The sequence below is a fragment of the Alligator mississippiensis genome, chromosome 4, assembly GCF_030867095.1.
Source record: "Alligator mississippiensis isolate rAllMis1 chromosome 4, rAllMis1, whole genome shotgun sequence".
Taxonomy (NCBI): Eukaryota; Metazoa; Chordata; order Crocodylia; family Alligatoridae; genus Alligator; species Alligator mississippiensis.
The window spans coordinates 102,088,769-102,097,774 of NC_081827.1; the positions used below are offsets into that span (position 1 = coordinate 102,088,769).

At 44.4% G+C, this 9,006-nt stretch overlaps 1 long non-coding RNA gene across 3 annotated transcripts in view; it reads left to right on the top strand.

Annotated features, from left to right (window-relative positions):
• LOC109283651 (uncharacterized) overlaps nucleotides 1–4,735 on the top strand; it is a 34,530-nt gene extending 29,795 nt beyond the window's left edge. For 2 of the 3 annotated variants that reach the window (XR_009461726.1, XR_009461727.1), the window contains exon 3: nucleotides 102–4,735. This is a non-coding gene — a long non-coding RNA (uncharacterized LOC109283651). The remainder of the gene's footprint in view (nucleotides 1–101) is intronic. The other variant, XR_002090914.2, reaches the window with a different exon arrangement.
• The last annotated feature ends 4,271 nt before the right edge of the window (nucleotides 4,736–9,006 follow it).

Below are 9,006 nucleotides of genomic sequence, written 5' to 3' on the forward strand. Positions count from 1 at the left end.
AGCTACTGTGAAACTATAATTCTCCTTTGCTTAAGCAGCATAATCTTAAAAGGGCCAGCCCAAATAGGCCTAATGTTCATTCTCTTAATACCTCTCCACAGAAGTAGTTCTCCCACTTAGCAAACACTTAAACCTGACCATGAAGCTCCTCAGCATAAGTTGCCAAGAACCCAGCAAGTTTCAAATTTCTATGGACAAAAGGTAAACATCCTGGCTGATGCAGATGACCTAATTCTTCTTGCAAGCCAGCTTAATGAATTCTAGAAGATGGTGGATGTCAATTACAAAGTGTCTGGCTACATCTCAGTTTCAATACATTGAATTGTGCCTCACAACATACTTACTGCCTAAAGAGAAGATCCAACATAGCCACCACCATCATAATCCAGGGTGAAACCATGAGGTTCATTAGAAACAAGACAATTCATAAGAAAGTGGACAGTGAGATTCTGCAGAGCCTTAAGAAGTGGATGTCTCTATTGCTGTGGGACAGCAATGAGGTCCTGCACATCCCCTACAGGCAGGGGTTACCAACATCCCTCACATGGGAGAGCTGTGACATTGTCATACTGACCCATGCCTTCTGCCTCCTAACCTGCCCAAGTGAGCTGGTAAGCAGTATTGGCACAAATACTCTAAGGGAAACCACCAAGAGGAGGATTTCTAGGCCACCATCCAGTGATGACTTGGCCATGTTCCCAAGTAGGTTGCAGAGGGATCAGTTCAGTCAAGACAGCAGAAATTTTGCCTCACTGTGGCCACATGCCTGCAATGCCACACACCACTTCAGGAAGCACATCAGCTGCCACTGGACACCATGCAAGTAGCAGCAGGAGGTATGGAGGGATGGGGAGATGTCAGTGTATCCAACCCCAACCACCAACCAGATTGTGGCCACTCCTCAAGTGAGGACCTGTGGAGAGGGTCCTGAAAGGCCTAAGGCCCACCTGGCTAACTAGTAGCCCCTATTGTATGGGGGCTAATTAATGGGTGAATGCTACAACAAAATGCTTTGGACAACTAATGAAAAAAACAGGATAGGAGTGTCATGTGGGTCAAAGGGTCAAAACGTGAAAATAAGTGTGCCTCAGGGAGACACTGAGCAGAGCCCCCTGGGCCACACCCACCAGTCCTCAAAGGCATCCAAGGACCCAGTGGACATTGCTCATTGGTGCTCTGCTCAGAAATGTGCACGGATTGAAAGGAAAGTGGCCCTGCAGTCTCCAGGCACCTTCCTGGCCAGAGCCTCCTTCCTAGTTATGTACAGGGCCCACTTGGCCAGGGCCAGGAGGAGGTTGACCAGGAAGTCCCAGGACTTGGTGGGAGCATGGATGGGGTGACCAAAACCAAAAAGTTGGGGGGTGAGATTCAACCAGAATCTCAGGAGGAGGTTCTGGAGGTAGAGGGGCTGCAGCCTGGTGCACTTGAGGGTCATGTGCACCGAGGTCTCCCTCTGCCCACAGAAGAGGCAGGAGACCGGGATGTCCATAAAGCTTGCCTGTGGTGCTGGCTCCATGGCGGAGCCACCACCTGAGGTCCCCAGTGGCTTGTGGGATGAGGGTGGAGAGTACAGACTCAGCCACTGGGGTGTGAAGGGGAAACCTGACCAGGCCAAAGTCTTTGAGATCACCTTGAAGTGGGATGCCAGAAATTACTCCTGGCCTTAAGGCAATTTCACTTGCTTTGTGGACTGTGGTTTCATCAACTGAGCATGCATCAACTGCCTCCACTCAACAGCACTATCTGCTATGGCAACTAGGACAAGAAATGTCAGAGATGTGGCTACAAGAATGAAACCCTGCCCAAGTCCTGTGTGGCTACAAGGGCATGGCAACTTTGCCATAATACCACACAGGACTGGCTGATCAGGGCCATCTTAGCATCAGTTGCAGCAGTGGCCATGTACCAAACCATCCCAGCCTGTGGCAGCCCATTAAAGTCAGACATTGTTGTGACCAATAAGATCAGTAAGAAAATCATGATTATCAGTGTGACCATCTCCTTTTAGAACCAGTGGCAGGTTTTCACTTAAGCCCATGAGCAAGAACTAGTGAAGGGCAGCCCACCTTGAGGGAGAAGAGGAATGACGTAACAGTGCAAGTTTTGAATTTTGGTGCACTCAGCCCATGGGACCTGAATGATAAGAGTGTCCTGAGTACTTGCAGAATACCCCAACAATACTTCAAAGCTGATGGGTGCCTCATGGTATCACATACCATCAGAGAGTCCAGAGACATTTATATAGAAGGCATCATTGACCATCACTAGCACAAGGAGAATCATCCAGGAATACCTACCAGAAGTGAGGTCGCAGGGGCAAGGGGAATGGACTGAAAGTGACACTTCTTATGCTATGGACTCTCTGAAAGACTCAAACATTACATATAGCACTTTACCTTGGGCAAATGTAGCCTGCATGGTAAATGCACTGCCTAAAAACACTCTACTAATCCCTCAACTTTGCACCAATATGATTACCATGCACAAGCTCTTGTAACTATATCATACCCTATAAAAAAATAACATTTTCTTAATAGAGATGACATTTGAGCAAGAGGGTGTGGTGTAGTTCCAGGTATGATAAAGTCAGAAGAAGTCACTGCCTGTTTTACTAAATACAGATGGACCTCTCAGGACTCTCAAGGGACTGGTGATCTAGGATGACAGACTAGGTTGTTTATTGTTTTTTTCATGATCCATACTCTTGTACTTTGCCTTTTAAATAAAAAGCAATGGTGTATTTAGGAACTCTGTGCAACCCCCCCCCCCCCCCCCCCCCGATCTGTATTTGTCTGTGGGCTTCTATTTGGCTTTAGTGTAAATTACTAAGGAAATCTTGCAGACCTGGCTTGAAGATTAATGCAAATAACATCTGGTTTCCTGCCAGGTGGTCTCAGGGGGAATATTGGCTCTTGAGAACTTATTTTTTTTATGTCCTTCTGTAGATCTCTCTAAACAGAAGAAAAGAGCTGTTTTGTGCCAGTCATAATCGGGAAACTTTAAATAGCAACGTGAAAAGAACAAAGTTTGACTGTAATTTGGAAGATAATGAAAAAAAAAGATGTAAAGCAGTAAATGAGCTTGGAAACAGTTTCATGTTTAAAAAAGCAATAAACAGAGTGGCTGTATCTATTAAGCAGTTAATTTCTATATACAGAGATGGATGTCACAGTGGGCAAACAAACAAATGCCATTTATGCTATAAGGCAACATTTTCCAAAGTGGTGGGACATTCCCCTATGGGAGCAAGGCAAAACACAAGGACTAGCAGAAGGTGTAAACAGACAACTTAGTTGTTCTCTTGTGGCTCGGTTTTAATTAAAAGGGGAAAAGTGTTTACTATGACTGTGATGCAAATGGAAGTGAGATTTGCTCATGAAAGCTTATGTATTTCTGATTCAGTTAGTCTAGATAAGGTGCCTCTCTACTCCTACTTGGATATTCAGGACAGAGTTCTGAGTTAGCATGACTGAAATGAACAGGACAGTTTAATGCAGATATCAATAAAATTTTAACTTTAAGTGTTTACTACTCAAAGCCTATAAGAAAGGACAGGAAGTTCCATATGAAGATCTACTGCCATGTTTTTTTAGGAGCTGGGTGTTGGGGGTGAGTAGAAAACACCATATGGTTCAGATAGGTGTAAATAAATATGTGTAGGTGTTTATCAAAATGTGATATGATGTACGTGTGTGTGTGTGTGGGGGGGATTATATTTAATATTTGGAAACAGGACTGTACTCTTGTGAAAATACATTATTGCAAACCTCAGGTATTCAAAAAAAGAGGATGAAGACACCTCCACCCTCAAATCATATTGGACTTCTCCTTCTCCCCCCTAAAAAAACAATCAGGTTTTGAGAATTAAGTTCTTTTTGATTGCCTTCTGGGTTTTGAACTGTTGGGGGCAGGGTCACATAGTCAAGCTTTTCTCTTCAACCATGAAGTCTGCAAAATAAAAACTGCAGTTCTCATAAAATAAAATATCTCCCAAGAGAAACCTCAGGGGATCATGTAATAAAATCATGAGCGTTGGCGATTCTAAGACTTTTAGTTCCTATCAATGGTTCCCCTTCCTTCACACTGAGAAACATCTAAACGTAGAGCCAAGAAAAGAAAAAAAAGAAAAAAGCTAAAGGTATGGGTTATGTTAGTAGTTTTGGAAGGCTGTATACAATAAGATGCACTGGAGGAGTTATTAGAACCACTTCTTCAGCTCAGCAGGCAAGACCTTTACACAGACATCTGGCTGTCTCTCCCCTGTATTTATGTTGGTAGAACTAGTCTATTATCTGGTATGTTTGTTTCTATATTTCCTGGAGTGTGGGGTGTAAGGCCATACATCCACAAAAGCCTGGATTAGAGCTTTCTGGATTATATATTGCCCTAGATGTAAGAGTATTTGGGAGTTCTGAATTCAAATGAACATTGCTATGGAAAGAGTTGATGAAAAGGGACTACCTTATGGGCTATTTCACTTATTATAAAACAGAATTATTGGATGCTACTACTGAATCTTCTTTATGCAAGGACAAATCCTAAATCTTCAGTGCAATTTGGCTGGCATGATACAGGCCTCTCCCATTTTTTCCCCCTACAATTGATCAGAAATCAAGCTTTCATGTAGTCTACAGCCTAGTTTAAAAGCATTTAGGACCAGATCCAGATTGATCCTGTTGATGCCAAAATGGGACTTTGGTAGAATTAGCCATCTAAGTTCCAGACTGGCCCTATACCAGCAGCCATAAAGCATGCTAAGTACCTAAGTTTATTCAGAGCCTCCATTCTGGACTGCAGAGTTCCCCAGGCATATGTAAGTTGGGTTTTGGTACAGACTTAGAAATTATTTGTTTTGAGCAGACTAAATTGTGTTGTGATCCTGACAGGTAGAATGTTGGTGCCTTCCAGCACCAAAGTTCCCAGAGAGGCCTGATCTGTTAGTTCTCCTCAGGCAACAGATAAAACTTCTCTGGTGACCACAGTAAATACCATCATCCTGCATGAACATCATACAGGACCACTATAAACAGCATGTGGAATGGCCAGACAAGCATAGACTGATATGGAAAGTATGAGCCAGAGAGAATGACTGTGGGAGGCCAGCAGCTATCCCTGATAAATATAGGTGGTTAGGTTATCCAGATAAGGATGGGGAAAAGGGAATGGGTCAAGGGAGCATAACTTATAGGAGAAATTAGAGAGGTATATGGCTATACCTGAGAGAGCCAAACAGGGCAGAGGCAGAGAACCATAGGTAGCTTGAACTGGGAGGAAGTTCTTGGAGAATAAGTGAATAGGCTAGGGGTGAAGTTACACATTACACTTAGACCATACTAAGGGTACTTAAAATGCAAACATCCACAGGTAAAAGCTCATTAACTCATGCTACGTGCCCTCTGAGCATCTCAAAGTTACACCACTTTATGTGAAGGTTAACCCTGCGCCATGCTACCTAGCTCATTTAGGGGAATTTCAGTCTGGGCCATGGAAATAAAATAAGCCACGTGCAGTCCTCCAGCATCCCAGGATACACTGCTTCCAGCCCCTTCTCCCACACCCAGAACAGGGATAGAGACCAGGTGTCCTGGCTCCAAGCCATGCCCGTGCTCACCAGCCCTCCAATGGCAGGTCAGAGCTGTGCAGGCAAAAAAATATTAACCCATAACATGATCACAGCACATTGTAACTTTAATGCTGCTTAACATCCCACAGATTTAGTATGGTTTAAGTGTAATGTGCTAGGGGTCAAGTTGCACAGGGGCAGGCAGGGTGATCATTGATGGAGAGATAAGAAATAGTATTTGTGTGTTCCAGCAAACTATGATGTGCCAGGAAGGAGAGCTCCAGCACTAGGAGTCAGTTTACTATGCATATTTCTGTTCTTTTCAGCTCCACTTAAGCTTTATGGGATTCCCAGCAGATGCGTCTACACATTCATTAATGTGCCGTAATTATGGTTTATTAAGTTTAGTATCTCTAATAACAGTACCTAACTTAATGCACCATAATCGGCACTAGTGGGCATTAGCACGAACAAATGCTTTTTTGTGATGCTAAATGCTCATCGAACTAATCTACTGCACATTAGCATGGTTTTTGCCAGCCATGCTAATGCACAGTAGAATTAGTCCAATGGGCATTAAGTGTCTCGTGTAGACAGAGGCTCTGTTTGTAGAGTCCATAAGGATCATCAGGAAGTCCAGAACAAGTGTCCACCTCTTTGTTGACTGTCATTGAGGCCATGTCATGACCACCATGGTGAAAGTCCACAATGCGCACAAACATTTTGGTCATAGTAACCAAGAATTCGGGGTTCTAAGGTAACGTACATTTGGTCACAGTGAGTTTTGCAGCCAGTTCTATAGGCTATTAGTTCTCCATGTGTATCCCAGTGGACTCTAATCCCAACTTGACCTTCCATTCCTTCTATAGGTGACTGAGGTTACCCCCACCAACCCAATTTCTTCACTCCCTACAATGTACCCGCCTGTTTAAGTGGGGGAATATTAGAATAGGATACATAGAAGTGTGCGGAAGTTGTGGTGGATGTTTATGCAGGTAGAAAAAGATTAAACAGGACCTTCCTGGTATTCTCTAGTCTCCAAAACACAGTCCTGAAACAAGGAACACGTTTGCATAAGAATTACATATATTCTAGATCTTGTGGCCATCTACAAATTCACTGGGGGGAGGGGGCAGCAAAGAATATGAGATACTCTGTTTACCAGGGCACCCCTTGGGGTAACTAGAAGCAACAGCCACAAACTGACAGACAGCAGATTTATATCAGGCATCAGGAAGAACTTCTTTATGGTAAGGGTTACCAGAATCTGGAATACGCTTCCAAGGGAGGTGGTGCTCTCCCCTGCCTTGGAGGTCTTTAAGAGGAGACTGGACAAGCACCTGAATAGGGTCATCTGACCCCAGCGCTGTTTCCTGCCCAGGGCAGGGGGTTGGACTCGATCTACTGAGGTCCCTTCTGACCTCAAAAATGTATGAAATCTATATGAAAAAGGCAACTGAAGAAGAGAGGGGGAAGTCGCAGATACCAAGATGTTGATCTCAGTGAGGCTCCAAAATGGTGTCCACAGGTGGCTGATATGCTCAGAACCATGACTGCTTTTATCCATGGTAGGAGAATAGGAACTTGGCTTGTATGCAGAGCTTTTTGGGTAGTGCTATTTGGTTTTGTAGATTGTGAGAGTTAATAACAAAAGACAAACTTCAAGGTGAGAGTCATAAACCTTTATGATGCAAAGTAATTGTGCACGGGGGGAAATAACCAAAAGTAATGCACAAAGAGAAAATAAAGCTATGCAGAATGGAAAGAAAAGGTAGCCAGCATTTGACTTTGAGCATTTGAGTCATTGTAAGTTACTCCCACTGTTCCCCCTTTATGTCTGAACTTGGCATGAAGCCCTAGATTGTGAGGAAAGAAAAAGAAAAACAAATTTGTTTTCTTGTGACTTTGAGTCTTTTTGCCAAAGAACCAGAAGTTCACTGAGAGGCCCTGGGCATGAGTTTAACATTTTTGTTGCAGTCACATTTTTAGTGGGACAAGGACTCATTCAAGTACCCAGTGTCCATAAGGAGCTGACCCAGGTTGTTACTATGGAGTGATCACAGAGTCCAGGTCCTCCCTACCAACTAGACATGCTATACTAGGGGGACTGTGAGAAACGCTGGACAGTCTCTGAGGGCAGCAAGATTACAACCCACACTATAGCTGCATATGTCTTCGTCTCCCTCGTGCCACAGTTACCATTGCTTCCACCTTGCCCAGCATGGTATAGAAACACAAGGAACACCCCATGTGGGGAGAGTGATGGTTAGGCCCTGGCTGCTTGGAAGGACTAAGCAGACCTCTTTGAGATGCCTCTGCACTCCCCTGCACTACCACAGCTCTCCAAAAGGTAGCCCTTGACCCTTGTTGAGCACATGAACCAATCCTGTGCATGGGTGGGGAAGTCTGTAAGGCTGCTTGACCAGAAATGGTAGAGAGGTTGGATGAGTCTGGGCCTGTGATGGACCTGCGAGTAAGGAGAGTCTGGAGGTATCCTAGACAACCTCTGCCTTCTTCGAGTCATGCACACTGGGGAGATATGGCAGAACATATGACTGGCAGCCATGGAGCAGGAGAGGAATAACAAGCAGTTATCTATGAGCCAAAGCGTAATTATCTGAGGGGGAAGGGACTGCATAACAGCAGGAACTGGCTAGAAAAATGTGGAAAAGGGACAGACCTATGAGCACTGGAATGAGGGCAGCAGGGCAGAGAGTAGTGTGGGTTATATAGTTTCCATTATATTATATGTTGCAATGTAGTGTAGCTAGGGAAGTGGCAGAGGAAGCATAGAGCCTGTTGATAATAGGTGAGGGGCAAAGCTTCTGGTGGAGAGAGGTGAAGTGGGGGGTACGGCTGTTCCAGTAGGGATGAGAGAACAGTCTGTTGCCTCTGGCCAGTAACTGGCATCCTGAATACTTGGTCTTGATAATAATTCCCATTGATACCCCCTACTGTCTTCATACTTCTGTGTGCACGCACTGCTTGGAGAAAGCATGCTTGTCATGATATCAAAGCTGTCATGAAAGAAACAGTCCCAGTAATCTGACCAGATAGTGATTTATAGTCTTGAAGACACCATACAGCTGGCACTATACCCCTTAACTCAAATGCTACCTTTTCCTTGTCCAAGCACTGTGTTAAAGAGGCAACACCAATGGCACACAACTTACTCTGGCATCCCAGAATTATCTGCACAGCAGAATGATCTGTCATGGAGCAGTGGAACAGGTGGGATTATCCCAGGGTCCAAGAGAAAGCAGAATGTCCAACTGTGGTGACTCCGGGAGAATATCAAAAGGACAGCCATGACTTGTGTGTAATGACAAGACATGGTTACTAGTAATGGACTCTCCAGCTGTTGATCAAGCCAGGGTACCATGAATCAAAGATGAACGCTGAAAGCTCATATGTTTCTTCAAAGGCCGACAGTGGCAAGATGT